This window comes from Anopheles merus, chromosome 3L, assembly GCF_017562075.2.
Source record: "Anopheles merus strain MAF chromosome 3L, AmerM5.1, whole genome shotgun sequence".
In the NCBI taxonomy this organism is placed as follows: Eukaryota; Metazoa; Arthropoda; class Insecta; order Diptera; family Culicidae; genus Anopheles; species Anopheles merus.
In genome coordinates this window covers 1,757,226-1,775,427 of record NC_054085.1, presented here as the reverse complement: position 1 = coordinate 1,775,427, position 18,202 = coordinate 1,757,226, and the positions used below count along the sequence as shown (strand labels likewise).

The 18,202-nt window shown below is 37.6% G+C and overlaps 1 pseudogene; it reads left to right on the top strand.

Annotated features, from left to right (window-relative positions):
* The first annotated feature begins 642 nt into the window (after window positions 1–642).
* LOC121598773 lies at window positions 643–17,438 on the top strand (annotated as a pseudogene).
* Window positions 17,439–18,202: the final 764 nt, after the last annotated feature.

The following is an 18,202-nucleotide window of genomic DNA, read 5'->3' as shown; positions in this document are numbered from 1 at the left end:
AACCTGTCTATGGATTGGAATAATTTGAGCCACGATGGTACTACAAGTGAATGATTGCCGTTCGATTACAGTGCTACGGAAGATTGTGTTGATAGGATAATTGTTGCAAGGGCTAACAATTACGTCCTGCGAGTTAAATGATAATAGCACTAATCAAACGATTCGTAAACGTGAGTGAATCTGCAAGTACAACTGCATAATTGCTTCGACCATTCAGGCATGACACTCTTCATTTTAAAGGAATGATTGGTTTTTGTGCTCTACCAATTATACCCACGACGGTATCAATTATTTGTTATGCAAGGATCAATATGTCTATCATTTTAGCTTGTTTTTACAGTTAACAGTTTCCTATTTGTTCATTTAATACATACATAAATATTGTGAATAGTAAAATACTCTCCAAAACCATATTTGGTCATATTTGTCAGAATTAATTATGTGAAGTGTAACGTTGTACTAGAAAATTTCTAGTCTAAAAGAGAAACATTATTAAGAGAGCAAAATTCAAAATGTGTTTTGCTTAATGAATTAGTGATAAGATTATTTCCAATGCAAAATGGGGCATCAATGTTCTGTTTCTTGGTGTTTCATATTAACCATATGTAGGATTATGTAGGAGTGTAGAAAACAGTGAAAAAGTTGAGTAGTTGTGAAGAAATCGGTGAAAAAAGTGTTATTATTGTGAAGAAATCAGTGCACTATGTATACAGTCATTCTACTATACATCGCTTCATGTGCATTTCGTGGATAAAAGATTAAGCTGCAGAGCGTGTGATTCTTTCATTCAATACTTACCTAAGTGGTTCAATCAGGAAGTGTGCAATGGATAAATTAGAAATAGAACCGAACGAGGATGACGATGATGATAAAGCAGAGGACGTTATTACAGGTTAATAAGCTTTTTAACGCATACTGTAAATTGAATGATATTTAATAAATAAGCTATTTCTGTTTTATAATTTTTTGTTTATAATATGTCATGAGTGTAAGACAATTATTAAAGATAGTTATATGTTTTTTATAAAAAAATGAAGAAAATATTTCGCCTATAAAAGATTTTAAAACAGATTCCTTACATTATTTCAAGGCCGTGGCGTGTCAAAAGTGGCTGTACAGGATATGCTTCATTTCAAAAGGTCCAATTTACATCTAATTATGCGTTCAATTTACCAACGCACTAAAAAGCGAAAGGCAATTACCAGATGTCGCAATCTATCTGCCTTTCTCCGGAAAATTTTCGTTCCCCATTTCATAATGACATTAATGGCCGAAAGCGATGCCAAAAATATGAATTCACACAAGATCATGGCCATGGCAATGCTTCTTAAAAATTTGTCCCAAATCTAAAGATATCTTTTCTCTGTGATTTGGAGGGTTCACATTTCCACAATTAATCATATACTTACACTTCAGGGACACAATTACCATTACACATTAACATGTGAAAAAAATGAAACGGATGTTAGTATTATAACGAATGATGTAAGCTCTGAACTGTTTTTATGTCTGTTTCGGAGTTCATATGCGTTTACGTGTGCATTTCATCGAATATTAGTATTGCGCAATTACTATGTTTTAAGAATCCACTGATAGTTAAATAGTATATTTGTAATGGACGGATACGTATTATGTAGATACGTATTAATATTCAGTATCTAAATATTGTACATGTTTAAGAGTTTTTCATGATACATACAGTGAACACACTCATTCTACGAGATAATGAATGGTATGCTTTAATGTTTCATTTATTAAACGAATTTAACGTTATGGCTAGCTGGCGCTAGTTTCGTATCTAGTTTTCACAAACAAAGTTTTCCTAAATATAAGGCTATGAAATCGTCGGTATGTGAAGAATCGTATCAAAACATATTTAATCAACAGGACCGTTTTCAACAAAAGATAATCTTCAAAATTTATTTTTAAAAATTCAGTCGCAAGGGTCCAATAAAGCCGTACAAACGCTAAACACCGTATTCTTTTTTAACAACAGATACACACATTACTTGGTTCGTATTTATATTAACAAAATAATCAATTTTATACATCACAATGAATCTTACTCTGTATCGATCAATCTGGCCTCCAACGTATTCATTTCAATCATCCTATTTTTATTAGTCAAACAATACATAGCTGTTCATTCATTCACTGCAGTTTCCTAATGCACTCTAACTAATAAGTTAACACAAACTTTTTTAAAGAAAATATATTGCCATACATACCCTTTCATTGCAGTACTAACAATAAATGAAACTATATCAGACGTTGAACGTTGCTGTCAAATATATTTTAAACATGGTGTTATTGCTATTAATATATATTGCTGTCTATCAGCGAATAATCTTAGAAACTAAACCCCAAAAATATGATGGTGTCTATAAGTAAATGTACTGGCTCCAGCATGGTTGGACATTATCCGATTCCCATCCGTTCTCACCATTCTCGCATATACTATGTTCGATAGGTTGTTGTTGTGTAGAATTATAGAGGTTTTGGACGTCATGGGTCTCTTTCACCTCTTTGTTCAATAGGTGTTTTGTCTTCTGTTCTTCGTGTTCTAGATGAACCTTCTTAAAATCAAGAGATTTAAAATTTAAAATGAAGAGCCACAAATTGTAACCAAACCAAACTTTCATGGACGATGGCATGAGAAGCTAATGGAAGCGATTGACGCACAGCATAAGTAGGAATCTAACTTCACAGACATATACAACCAGGCCAATAAATCGATGTTTGTTTTGTTTGTTCTTAAATCTTTGAATATGCACCTTCATAACACTATATGTTTGCAAGATGCTTAGAATGTTAGAATGCTGAAAGAACCTAATATGTTGTGTGGAGTAAACCAGCAAACATATAGAAATAAAGAAATCGCTTTAAAAACCTAATGTTATAAAACCTAAAATGTTATAAAAACTAATGACTTAATCATTCTATAATAGCATTCTACAGTAGCACCCATGACGGGCATGTTGTTAAGTTGTACGAGTTGACAACTGTACCAGCCCAATCTTCTAAAAATTTTAAAATTGGTCTACTGTAATATTTATGCTGCTAATCCCCAAAGTATATCCTTTCATAAGTTATATGAAGTCAGCAGAAGAACATTGACCGTAATAAAATAATCCCTAAGTTTCCTTTTTTACAGGCCTCTGTTAATGCCTTCAACCTCCGGCATGACAAAATGTCTATCCATGCAAATATGTTTTCCACTTAAAACATGCTAAAGATAGTTGTTGACTGAGTTTTATTTGCATATTGTTTACGATGCCCAAACATGAGTCGGTGCATATTATGCACCTGAGATTTAAGACTAGGTAACAATTTCGGAATGGCTCAGAAAGCATCAAACTTGCAGACCGTTTTACTTGTGCTGGTCTTAGAAAAAAATGCATCGTTAATGTTTGCTTTTCAACAAGAACACAGATTCTCTTATTACAATTTAAATATCATGATGTGAACAGTGTAAGGCGAATATTTAAAGTCGTGGTATATTTGAGGTTTGCAATGCTAGACAGTAACTGTACTAGTACAAATAATACACTCTTATCAAACCGATATCAGTAATAAATAAGTATTTAATCCCTTGAAGAAGTTGGTTTAAGTCCCGTTTTTAAATAACACTAGAACTTAAGCAATGCATCTAATCCGGAGAGTTTATCCTGAATAAAAAAGCTAAAGCGAAATATTCAAAAGAATAATCGAGTGAATCGCGGGAAAATATATTTGCACACTACCGATAAGAATTGTAATGTTTATATGAGAAAAATACGACATTTCGAAATGAAATAAATAAATAAATAAATAAATAAATAGGACCAGAAGAGCGAATCAAAAGAAGAATGATTTCGATTTACAAAACAAACCTAGCTATATTTAAATCGTAAAAAAAACTAGTAAAACTATTGCTAAGTTAAGATAGTTTTCATCTTTGCCAATGAAATAATGAAAGTTTGCCAAAAATAAAGCGGTGCTGTCAATTTTCATCAAATTTGTTGTTCATCATCATCATGTCACAGCCTGTCATGATTTAAATTACATAAATCATTCAAATTGATCTTCAATTCTAATTATTAAACCGAAACTCATCCTAAAAACCAAGCCAAGCAATAACGAGGTTTCTTGAGAGCTGATTCGGAAATAAACCTCAACAAATATTGATGTTGCTCTCGACATCAAGAACCATGAGCACTTCAACAAAAACAGCGTGTCAGTTATCAAAAATTCTCGATATCAACAAAACTTTTGCGCGCAAAAATACTTCTACGTACTTTTTCAACTTTCTTACAATTTCGTTGATATTCTTATCGGTAAACAAATCATTTACGCGATGCCTATTTTAGTTTTATGAAAACACCTATTCATTCATCTATGACGTAAATCAATTTAATTATTTAAGGCAAGCAACATGATCTAGACTCTTGACTCTAGATACACTAATACTCTTTACAATAAAATTAAATAATTTAGTTTTCCACTACACTAGAATCACTAATGCTCTTTAAAATTAAAATTAAATAAATTAGTTTTTCATGTTTGACATATTACGTGATCTTTAATGAAGTATTTTAAAAATAGGACAATCGTTGTTAAAGTTATGTTATGTATGACAAATGTTGTGAGTGATCTAAAATTTGTTCCAGATAGTAGTTTATAATACATTACAGGGCTTTTCTAGCCAGCTCAACATCATAAGCAAACAATTCAATCCCGTAAAATACATTTCTACAATAACAATAGAAGCTCGAATGATCTGTCATTGCTTGCTTTGTGTACATTCAACAAGCATTTCACAATGTTGTATTGGGATTTTACGGATTGGAAATGAAGCTTATAGTGTTGAACTGTCTAAAGAAATCCTGTAAGTTATTTATGATAATCAAATTCAAATTAATTCTCTGGTCTTTTCTGGTATGGTCTGACATAACTGGCTAAATAAACTTCTTTTTTTTTAATCTCAACATTTAGATTTCTAAAATGTTATTAACAAACTCGTTATTCATTATCCTTGCGCAATACCACCAAACAACGACATTCAAAAAATAAATAAAATTTTTTTTATAAAAACATACAAAAAAAATAAAAACAAATAAAAAAGCACATTTTATAAAATGGAATCTTCTTCTTCTTTGGCACAATAACCGCTGTCGGTCAAGGCCTGCCTGTACCCACTAGTGAAGTGAGATTGGCTTTCAGTGACTTTTTATTACCATAGCAGGATAGTCAGTCCTACGTATGGGGGCACGGTCTATTCGGGACTTGAACCCATGACGGGCATGTTGTTAAGTCGTACGAGTTGACGACTGTACCACCAAACCGGCCCTATAAAATAATAATAAAATGGAATCATTTCTTTCAAATTCAATGCAATATTTTCTCATTTTTTGGTAGGTTTGGCCATAGTACAAAAAAACAGGCATATTACACATTGTTTATGGTCATAAAATCTGCAACAACTGTTTAATTTGAAAAAAAAAGACTAATTTACACGACTATATTCCTTTATATAAATTATTTATCATACAAATTCCAAAGATCTAACATGATGCAAAATTGGCAACTGAAGTAATCAGATTTCACGGTATAGTTCATAATGTGCAGTGCTAAACACTCCATTTTCATTAATCAACATCTCCAATACTCATATCTAACAAAATAAGAATTAAATTATTATATTTTATGATTATTTGTTTTATCAAATGCTTTCAAATTATTATGTGCACATACCATAACAAAACTTACATACTTACATACCTACATACTTATATACATACCATAACTTACAACTTACATCATAACTTTGGGTTTTTTTTGAGATTTCCATAAAAGTGCGGAAAATATAAATAAAATCAATGAATGTTTGATATGCTCAAAATACCACTTTAAATGGGGTTGGTCCCGTGGTACAATCGTTAACACCATGTCCGCCAAGGGTTCACACCTCTATATACTGTCCATAACAAGGACTGACTATCCGTTGCCTGGTACCGTGCAGAACATTACGCCAAGTTGAAGAAGAAAACTATTTCACATCTGTGTGTATTTTTGAAATCTTTTAAAGCCATTATTACATAACTTATAACGAAAAAGCAGATTAACACCGTAATTTCAAGTGACCGCTAATTTAAGTGATTTAACATTTTTGTTTTTCTAAGGCACATCGTGCTTATAAAACCTATTACATAGATGTAAACTCATTTTGAACAGCGTTTAAAATTTAGTTTTGGTCGCTCTCATTATAACAAAAACAAACTATTGGTTATAACATTTTGATTTTTTTATAAAATGTGTAATGAAACATACCACTACAAACTTCTTCTTCTTCTTTAGCACAATAACCGCTGTCGGTCAAGGCCTGGCTGTACCCACTAATGAAGTGAGCCTTGCTTTCAGTGACTTATTGTTACCATAGCAGAAGAGTCAGTCCTACGTATGGGGGCACGGTCTATTCGGGACTTGAACCCATGACGGGCATGTTATTCGTACGACGTATAAACTATAGAATAGTAAATACAAAATATCGTCGAGGAGATGATTGACGAACATTGAACACTTAAATATACCATAATCGACCTTTCAATATGACCTGATGCTGTCTTCAAATCATCGAATTTATTTTTTCTTAATTATTCATAAAAGTGTCAAGTAGACATTCTCTGCAAGCTTAGAACAGGATATTTGTCATTGCAATTTTCTGAAGGTCATTAGGTTTCAATCATGAGTAAAATCCAATCGTTTGATTGACCATGACGTATAAGGCAATATATCCCATCGAACATTCAGTATTTCATTCCTTGCATTGTCACTTTCACTTTGCTACTACTTCAATAGGCAATTTCGTTTCGAATACTGAAGCAGGAACCGGTCTGAATAACATTTTCAGATGGCAATTTCGACCCCTCACTCTATATTTTCGAACTTTGACCAAACCAACCATCAGACCGATCAACAGCAAGTTTCATCTCGTACTGTGAACGCCTCGCTACCGTTATTCCTCTTGTTGAACTCATTTCCTAGAATGATAGATTTAAATTGAAATTCTCATTACATCCGTTCTTCTCACCCCTACAGAAAATTCTCATCTAGATGACCTCTACACAAGATATCGGCAACGACTGCGAAGATCGTTGTTCATCACTGGCTTGGGAATATCGATACTCTCCTGCATCACGTCAATCGTCCTATGTGCGCTTCATGATACGGTAAGGTGCTACTTTCAGCTTCTTTTCATGGCGTCACAACGTTTTATCGGTGTGTTTCTTGATGTGGTCCTATTATACTGTTTGCACTCTTTCCAAAACGTTTCCTCTTCCTATGAGTTAAACTGAATGTAACCTCCTACTTCTCTCCTCAATATCTGACAATCATGATCAACTATTTCCTTTAATTTATCGTACACTTCCCTTCCGAACGAATCTTCTTGAAGAAGTCGATTGTTAAGAATATTCTATTTCTCTTTATCTATCTTTCTCTTTCTCTTTCTTCCACTGTTTGTTTCTACCTACTTTTTGTTGTTTTCTGTATTTCTCATGTGCTACCACATGCATGAACTATGTGTGTAATCCTACGCGTCCATGTACCATAACTGTGCGCTTATGTTTCATCGTCATTGAATAACGCAACACATGACAACTGAATCACTATTCACCAATCTAAACACCATACACCTACACAAACCATATGGAAAAAGAAAAATCGAGATCCAAATTGAAAACAGTTGATTTATAGATTCTGGCCGATGTAGCGCTGCTGGCTGGTGCCTCCACAGTGCTATGTGGAATCCTGGTGGCTTTACAATTCCCGGCAGTGATGAACTCGCCCCTGGCTGCTCTTTCCTTCGCAATTCTGACCACTGGAACGATTGGTGCCATATCAACGTTCGTCGGTACACAGCTCGCGCCTTTGCCACTGTTTGCATTAATACTTGTAAGTATACAATTATATGTTGCAAATGATATGTTGGGCTTATTATTCATACTTTTTAAATTCCTTAATATATTCTTATTATCTGATTTTCATTTATGAGACTAGTTTATAACAATTGATAGTTTAATTATTCAAACTTTCTTTTTGTTTTTTTTTTTAAATTCAAATATTACATGCAAAATTACTATTGCAAGTTTCTTTCCTAGCATTAAATTATTGGCTCATTATTTGCAATCAGCACAAAAGCTCTTTTATCTAACGCTTAAAAAATAATGATAGTTTTATATAACTTTGACTACAAACTTCTTCAAACATGACATGCATGACATAATTGTTCAACCCTTTTTAACGCTATCACTGAGCACACCTTTTCCCTCACGTGCCTGTTACAACACGAGGCAAATAATGATGAAAAATGTGAATAAGATCATGCCATAGCGATGCACGGAATAACAGCGACTAATTAGTCGCCGTTGAAACACGGCACATGTAAAAACGTTCAACAAGCTAACAGTAGAGCTCTTACTCGCTCTCTCTACATCATACAGCCCGAGCTTCAACAACTATGGTTCTTTGTCTTTCAACTAATATGCAACACTTACTCATTACAAATAGTTTCTTCTTACTCCGCAAACACAGTTCTCTACGCCCGTAGAATTTCATCTGTCATTTGCATACCTTATTCCAATTCGTGTCACAAAGTGCTGCACACTCTGCCTGACAGTACGGCTCCCTCTAACCGCAGCATGTGGCCATGACAAGAGGGTAACACACACAGCAGGACGTTAATTCTACACTACATTCAGTGTATATCTTCAAGCTCTGCATGAATTCTTTTTGAAACAAACAAAAATGAAATTTTCACCAGGGTTGTGCCTGGCTGACATCAACCAAGAAGGGTTAGCAGCAATTCTGCTCGCCGCAGGTTTCCTATCTTTAAACCCCTACTTTAAAACAGCAAAAACAACATGCCGGATTTTTCACAAAGTTTTTGGTGTTTCTTTTTCAAACTCAAGGGTGTCCACACGATGCTACCAATATCTTGGCCGGTATCAGTGGTGCTGGCTGTGTTGCTTTGCATCGTCCACATTGGATATCGCATTCTATCGCAAGTCCACGACTTTCCACCCACATTCTTCCCTCAGCTGCTCGCGGAAACTGTCTTCCTAGCGTCAGCTTCCGTTTCCAGTCTCTACTACCGTATAATGTCCGATGCGGCCCACATCGACGCAGTTGACGGTACGAGAACGGGGATTGAGCAACGAGTGAAGCTGGAATGCGAACGGGAACAGCAAGAGCAGCTCCTGCTGAGCGTCATACCGGCCTACATTGCGGCGGAGGTGAAGCGCAGCATAATGCTGAAGATGGCTGACGCCTGCCAGCGAGCCGGCGGACAAACTCAGACGAGATTCCACGAAATGCACGTGCAGCGACATAACAACGTGTCCATTCTCTATGCCGACATCGTCAACTTTACTCCACTGTCTGAGCAGCTGACAGCATCCGATCTGGTTAAGACACTAAATGAGTTATTCGGACGGTTTGATCAGATCGCTCAAGTAAGTATGTGTAGATTAGCACATTTTCAATTAAATATGGTAGTCTTTTCTGCAAATATTCACCACTACAGGCGCAGTCGCTCCAAACGGATGCACGCTCTTTACTATGCGATGTGAGAATGTTTTATTCCATGAGAATTGAGTAATTTTTTTTCGTTTTTTTATTTAAGGAAAACCAATGTCTCAGGATAAAGATTCTTGGCGATTGTTACTATTGCGTTTCCGGATTGCCAGTATCACGACCCCATCATGCTGCTAACTGTGTCAATATGGGACTTCAAATGATAGACGCCATCAGGTCAGTCGGCATATTTTTTGACGCATATTTCAAATATTATTCTCTACCTGTCCAACTCCAATATTATAAAATTCGATACAGTGATTTATTAGCCCATCTCTTATTGTGCTTCAGCTTTGATTTTTTTAATTGTGTACCTTGCTCGATTTCATATTATATACATATTATTATACAAGTGCGAAATAAACAACACCTATATGATTTCCTTTACATTGCCAGTTACGTAATTCGATAGTAACTATGCAAAAACAATGGCATACCAATTCTGATGAAGCGTATACACAGGATTAGCTTCTCCCTCAGGTAGACTAGAACCTAAGAAAAGGCTTAAAAAATCGATACAGTGTCATTCACTCACCGTGCACTTGTGCCATTTCCACCTCATCGCAATCACACTAACAAGACCAAATTGAATTATAGCGTACGTCTAAACCATCAATCCTTCACAAAATCATATTTTCTATACTGCTCCGGTTGCAGATTCGTACGGGAGGCAACCGGCTTCAATGTGGACATGCGGATCGGCATTCACACTGGCAACGTGCTGTGCGGTGTGCTGGGATTGCGGAAATGGCAGTTCGACGTTTGGAGTGATGACGTGACCCTGGCAAACCATATGGAAAGCGGTGGAGTTGCAGGGTAAGAGCATAATCGTTAGCCGTTTTTACCGTTCTAGCCGCTCCCATTGCGCTCGTCGCCAGCTTTTCCTGGACAACTTATATCCCGATGTTTTGCTGTGTTCCGCCCCGGGAAAGGATTCCTTACTCCTAACCCATTATTAACTTTGTTTTTCTTTCATTTCCCCAACACTGTACCGGTTTTGACTTAAAACACACACACAAAATACTATCTGCGTCGCTCCAGCCGGGTACACATCACAAAGGCAACGCTGGATTACCTAGGCGACATGTTCGAGGTTGAACCGGGCGGGGGTGCGTCCAGAGAGTCCTACTTGGCGGATCATAAATTGAAACATATCTTATCGTACCACCGAAGGTAAGGAACCTTTCCGATGTTTCAGCTTTATACAGACATTACAAAGGATACAGAGTTTTTTCCCTCGATTCTAAGATTAAGTGGTTGCTAGACTGGTCCCTTGAAGTCTTTATAAACTGACTGCAATGTTTTGCATTATTTTTTTATTATTTACATTTTACTATGTACTAGCTGAACTTCTTCTTCTTTGGCACAACTACCGTTATCGTCAAGGCATGCCTTGTACCCACTAGTGAAGCGAGCTTTAGCTTTCAGTGACTTATTGTTACCATAACAGGATAGTCTTCTTCTTCTATTTGACGTAACGTCCTACGCGGACATGCCGGCCTATACAGGCTTTCGAGACTTAATTCATTACTACGTAGCCGAATAGTCTATCCTTGCTACGGTGGGGCGGTTCATTCGGGGCTTGAACCCATGACGGACATGTTATTAAGTCGTACGAGTTGACGACTGTACCACCAGACCCGGCCCGTACTAGATGAACACATTAAATATAGATGTTGCTGCGAAGAAAGATCTTTGCATAGATGAGCCACAAAGAGCCATCTACACGAAATATAAAACAAATGTACATTTATCATATTCATTAAACAGTAGTTTAAATTAAACACTCGTAAATAAAGAATATATTAAGAGCGATTCTTTTCTCAATAATCAAACAATTCTGAAAGCCCAATTAAATCGTGCTTATTCGTACCTTTCTTAATTGTTAAACAAATCCAGCCAATCTTAGCGCACCCGATTCGCAACCCGAGCACATAGACTTACAATGTAAATAAGAACCCTTGTGATCCCTCTTTCCATCTCATCAGGTTGACCGCTTCGTTGAAGCGAGAAATAGAACCTTACCCTGGGATTACGGAGAGCGGCACATAAATTCTACCTTTGTGTCGCTACCCCCCAAAGCGCTCATGGATGTTTGAACGATTGGCGAGTGGCTAATGAAATGAAATTTTCTGTTCTCTTCCCGGTTTTTCAACGGATCATGAACCTTGCCACAGAAACCTCCAACCGATTTGGGTAAACCAGCCACCGCCAACTCGCACACACCAACTTCCAACATCGGCACCCCGTCCCCAACAACCATGGTTCAAATAACCGAGCCCGACCAGGAGCACCTGCTTCCGGTCTTGGAGCCACCGAAGACACCGAAAACGCCACGAACCCCTAAAACCCCGGATGACGTTCGGCGCTCGCACGCTTCCATCTCCCCTATCACTATTCCCGAGGAGCAGGAGCAACTGCTGCCACCATCTCCGGCCAATATTGCATCCGGTGGGCATGGGCTGTTGCCACCGCCATCTCCAAACTCCAAGCAAACTGTGCAAATTAACCCGCCCACCATTAACGAGGAGACGGTGGATAACGATGGTACAGCTAACGAGGCCGGCGAAGCGGATGAGGGAGAATCGAGGAAGAAATCCTGCCTGACGCTTCCCGTCGAACCAATTACCACCAACGGACACCTTCCGGAGCGTGTCGGAAGTCGCAAGCTCTCCGTACAAGGTACGCCGCAGATACCAGCAGCATTCTTCTGCTCTATCCTTTATTCTTTCACGCTTTCTCGTTATTATTGTGTAAGACATATCGAATAGTTGATACGATGAAAATTGCTGTAAAGGCAAGTTATGGTTCGATTCCATTTTAGAAAATGAATTGCATAATCTGACGATCCGGTTTTGCAGCATAAATCAGTAGAATATGCATACTGAGAGCCATCATAGCAAAACATATATTTGACTATCCAGAACTACCAATGGAAATGCTTTGTGTTCGTGCCTTTCTTTACTTTCAAATTGGAAACAGAATTAATTCCATCGGTAAGGGATTTGCTTAAATACAAGACGTCGATGTTCCCTACAGTAAGGGAAAAATTATCTTGAAATCAAGCCCGAACAGGACAATTATAAACTAAATTGAATTTAGGAAAATTCTTCCTGGAATAACATTGCAACGGGAACATGATACCTCGTTTAGATTTTGTTTTTTTTTTTTCATTCTTCATTCGTTTTAATTCAAAGGACTGTTTAAGGACTTAATCTCGTTCAACCACTTTTCGAATACTACCGTATAATTTTCGCTACTTTTCGGCTTTCGACAGGATTGATTGCATTTGCTGAACGACGAAAATCGTCGAGTTCCATTTTCGGCGATATGCGCAAAATGTCGATTTCCAACATCGATTGTCTCCGGTCGCCCATGGTAGCCACACCAGGAGGGCCTTTGCTACGCACTCGCCCTTCATCAAAGATGACTAAGTACGTGGAGTGCTGGGCGCTGACAAACCGTTCGCAAACATCACCGACTCCAAAATGGCTAAGAACATTGGCTTGGCGGTATGGTGAAGATGCATATACTTTCTCCTCTGGTTGCAATGACTGACTGATACCGCTCCATTCCAGAGCATCGCGATGATCGAGTCGAATCTGTTACCGGAGGATGGGTATTGTGGTGAATGCAAGTGCTGGGGACCACCGAAGGAACTCCAACCCGTCACTATGTGGTACCGGAATACAGCTCGAGAGACGCTTTTTCGTGCACAGCCTGAGCCAACGTTTCGCTTTGATCTCATCTGCTCTTTCATTCTTTTCCTGACGATAGGACTGATACAAATCATAGTATTTAAAAGGTAGAAAACACGTATTTACGGCAATTTAGCTTCATAGATGTAATCGAATTGATTGTTTTATTTCATTGTTGCTCCATAATATCCCAACGGTTTACATTCACAGCAATGTAGTCGTTATTGGTTCACTCAGCGCAACAGCTGTAGCGTTAGGATTGTTTTTATACTTAAGTAACTACCAGATGTCGAACCTTTCGCCGCCGGGAAACAACGGCCCAGGACAGGTCATAGCTGCCAGCCGTGGTCTTCGTTTAGCAATATTCCTTATTACCACAGCACTCATTGCAAGCTGTGCCATTTTCAGTGTGGTAAGTCGAAAACTGCGCCTGAAGCTCGTAAGCGGAACAAAATACCTTGCTCATCGTGTTTTTTTCTTACTAACCCATATTTCATTCATTCCATGCCAGATAACTTTGACGATTTAGTTATAGCCGACATTCATTTCGTGAACAACACCACCGAGGATATCATGTACGACGATGAGTTTGCTCCTGTTGCTCTCCCGTCTACCTCTACATGTGCGCTATCAGCCTGGCAGCAGTCTCCGCTTTCCTGAAAGCGGGCTTTCTTGTCAAAGGAATGCTGATGGCAATATTCGTCGCTATCCAGTCTTCTGTCTTATGGACAAGCTCTCTGTTTGAGGCTTACGGGACGTTGGGCAATTCGTAAGTTTTTTGCGAAAATACAACAAGACATTACTACTTTTGTTTTATTATAGCAAACGCAATAAATTAGAATTTTTTATCAAATAACTTTGCACTAAGAAATAAGAAATTACAGGTACAATATAAACAGGCTAAATTTGTTAGGCCTATTCCAAAGCAAAACAATTTCATGGTTGATTAAAAAATTATCCCATAGCAAATATGAATAACAATAAAAATAGAATTTACTAAAAATATTTCGACATCAGAATGGTTCAAATATGTAATCTTTGGTAGATAAATAATCCCACCTCCCAGAACATGCTAAATTCAATGAGATTCTTACGCTTTTTTCTTAGGTGGCCTTTAGGATTTCAAGGCTTGCTATTCCTATTACTGATAAGTGCTGTGTTGCATACACTCGATCGCCAAGGTGAATATGCCGCTCGAACCGACTTCCTGTGGAAAGCCAAGCTAAAGGTGGAGCAAGAAGAGGTCGAAACTATGCGAGGAATCAATAAGGTAACTATTTACTAGCAGCGGGAGTCATAAAAACTATAAATTAATCGCGTTCCTGTGGCTGCTGCATTTATTCGCCCGGGACGTGCCACATGCAACCTGAATCGTTTGCTCATTTCCCACCACTTTTTTCTGGACAACCAACCGCAACGTTTGCTTCTCACCGTATTCCGATTCTTGACTGCTCTTCCCACAAACCAACAACGCACGATTTCTGCCCTGTTCTACTTGCTTGCCGGTATGCTCAACCTGTTTCGGTTGAGTAGATTTTATTGGAAAACATATTGCCCGCGCACGTCGCCCAGCACTTTCTCAAGAAGGAACGTGCCGTGCAGGAGCTTTATCACGAGAGTTACTCGTCTGTTGCGGTCATGTTTGCTTCGATTCCGAACTACAAGGAGTTCTACGACGAAACGGATGTGAACAAGCAGGGGCTTGAGTGCTTACGGTTACTGAACGAGATTATCTGCGACTTTGACAAGCTTCTGCTCAAGCCTAAGTTCAGCGGTATCGAGAAGATAAAAACCATCGGAAGTACCTACATGATTGCATCCGGACTACGCCCCGGCAAGGAAGAGGGTGCCACGGTAAGCTCCCTATCTATAATACATTCTACTGTTTCCCACCCACGTTTAAAGGTGCTATTACCAACGTACTAGGATCACGAAACTGTACTATATTGTTGTTACCAATTCGATTTGTACTGTGAATGCATGCTTGTTTTAATACCGCATGAGCTATAAATAGCAATAAGCAAACATATTTTTTGCATGAATTTTATTTCTTTACCTCAACATATAAAAAAATCCCTATGAAAAGTGCTTCCAAGTGCACATGTAAATTTAAAACAGGCGCTAGTTGATGATATTTTCTCAAGAATTGATGATGCACTAGAACCGTATGCATTAAGACCATCCATAACAACCCAACTCAACATATACCAATATGGATTCATATTGAGTCCTAATTGAGAATGGTTTCTATCTATAGCTAGGGACATAAAGGTAAAGGGCTTCCGAAGTTTGCTTGATTCATCAACCAACAACCGCCACAACCACCAACCGCAGCGCTATGGGCCAATATGCAGATTGGTTTATTTGTTAGGGTCGCCGCTCTCTGCACATTTCTTTTCATTACTGGAACGTGTGCAAAACGACGCCCAAGGAATTTTCTTAAGTTAATTGGAAATTATTATCCATCGCATGCAAATCGACCCGGCAAAATGGCTGCCACGTTTTAAGCATAAAACTTTTTCATTACCTAGAATCAATGTTTGCGCTGTCTGTTTTATGTGGCAGTTTTTATTTCTACGAAACCCAATTTACTGCTTCCTATTTTATGTAATGTGCTTGCCAATTAACTAACCAAACTATATCTAAAGAATTTGTTCATGGTTGTATAGTATACCAAATTTTAAAGAAAATGTGTTTTGTTTTGTTTTTTAACCACCACAACAAGCGTTATCGTTAACAGTCACAAATTGTTTGAATTGTTTTCACTTATGTATACTAACTCACTTGTTTCCCATTTCATGATTGTGCATTTGTTTCCACGTCCAACCCGGTAGAAAAATAATGAGCTGGTACGTATCACCACCAACTGCTGGAATGGTAGACCTTGTTAGACTTTTGATTTTAACCACCTCCACCTGGATGTTAGTAAACGGTTGAAACATCTAAATGACGTTAGGGAGGCACATCACTTACACCCAACTCACCTTTACTCCCTAATGGAACTGATCGAAGTGTTTTCCCAAGTATTCCCTGCTGTTTGCTTCCGGTGGACGGTGACGTTATTATACCATCAATTTTTATACGTCCAGCAACATCATGACCTATCGTTATTTTCGCCATTTTCTCTGCATTATAAGCGCTCTTTTAGAGCAGCTTTTCAATTTCATTATTTTCACCATCCGTCTATCATTATCTATTCCCTCTCTTCGCACTGGAAACAATGATCTTCCGGTGTGGCCAATACAACGATGAACTCCCGCCCGCCCGTTAGGGGATGAAAACGTACCGAGGAACACAATGTAGTCGTGCTAGTGGAGTTTGCCATTGCTCTCATGACGGCATTGGATCAAATAAATCGTGAATCGTTCCAAAGATTCCGGTTGCGGATCGGCCTCAACCATGGTCCGGTGATAGCCGGTGTCATAGGAGCCCAAAAGCCACAATACGACATCTGGAGCAACACAGTTAACGTGGCGTCCCGTATGGACTCATGTGGAGTGATGGGACGAGTACAGGTAATATAACGTTATGTGCTAACTTTTCCGTTCAAGTGCATGTGGAAAGAGTTCAATGGACATTCTAACGAAAGATAAGTTTACCATTTATTGTTGTTTGTTTAGTGAGGTATTGTTTTTCTAAACAGGAGTGTATTCATTCTATAAAAAGATGTAAAGAACAAATGTTTTTATTCTCAAGCTTTAAATTATTTACCATATAAGTGCAAACATCTATTTAGACTTTTTAATCATTATTATACTTTTTTTATAGATTTATTTTTTCCTATAATTTCATAAAAGTATATTTATTATTAGTTTTTCTGAATTTATTTCAATCATGTTTTGCTCTTTGCAGAATCAATCTTATTATGAAACAAATAAAGATTTACCGCTGCGGTATATCTTAGCTTGCTTCAATTTCATAATATCTTTCATTTGTTTTAAAATCCACAGGTTACAGAAAACACGGCCAAAGTCCTTATGGCAGCAGGTTATTCGTGCGATTGTCGTGGACCTATTCATGTCAAAGGCAAAGGAATTCTGACGACTTACTTTGTTAAAACACCATTTGATGAACGTATTTAGGCGTAGTTTAAATAACATGTGCCAAAAGACAGTGTTGTAGTTACATGGAAAAACGTACACCAAAGACATACACAAAACGTCGTAATCAGTATTACGAAACAAACGATGCGATTTTAGAATAGAATTGAGCATAGAAACATAAACTTCAGCTTCTGCGTAATCTGCTACGTTTGGTCATTTACGTACCTTATGAAGGTATTAAACAACCATAATGGTTAACTCGATATGTGGCAAAATAGTTCTTTAGCTTTGGTGTAAACTTTGCACTGCAGTTTTGCAATCATTTATTACAATAGAATGTATACCTCCATAGTTTCTCCTTCGACAAAGCACTCGAAAAGACTTGTGTCAATTGAAACATTGATTCCATTGCAAACCATACACAGTTTCGATTCTATTTTCTTCTCTGCATTGTTTCATCACTACCATAAATATATCATCACGGAAATACATTTCTAGAGCTTTTTTATTATTTTGAAGAAATTTGAGATGAAATTACTGTATACATAATCACCTATGCTTTGATTACATTGTACCTAAGCCAAATAAATTTAACCTTTACAAAAGTCAGATGTTGTTCTGTGAAATAGCAAGCGTATTTCATTTACTTTGTTTACTCCACCAATAAGTGCCTTGTACTGAAAGAAACTGAACAAACGTAAGGTAGAACAAATCCCCATCACACTGCCTTTCTATTACGCCAATTTTATCACTCCACTCTGAAACGGCAGTATAAATATTTTTTTTTCATCTTAAAGACAGAGTGAATCCTTACGTTACTCTATTACCTGAAAACGAGGACGCTCTTAA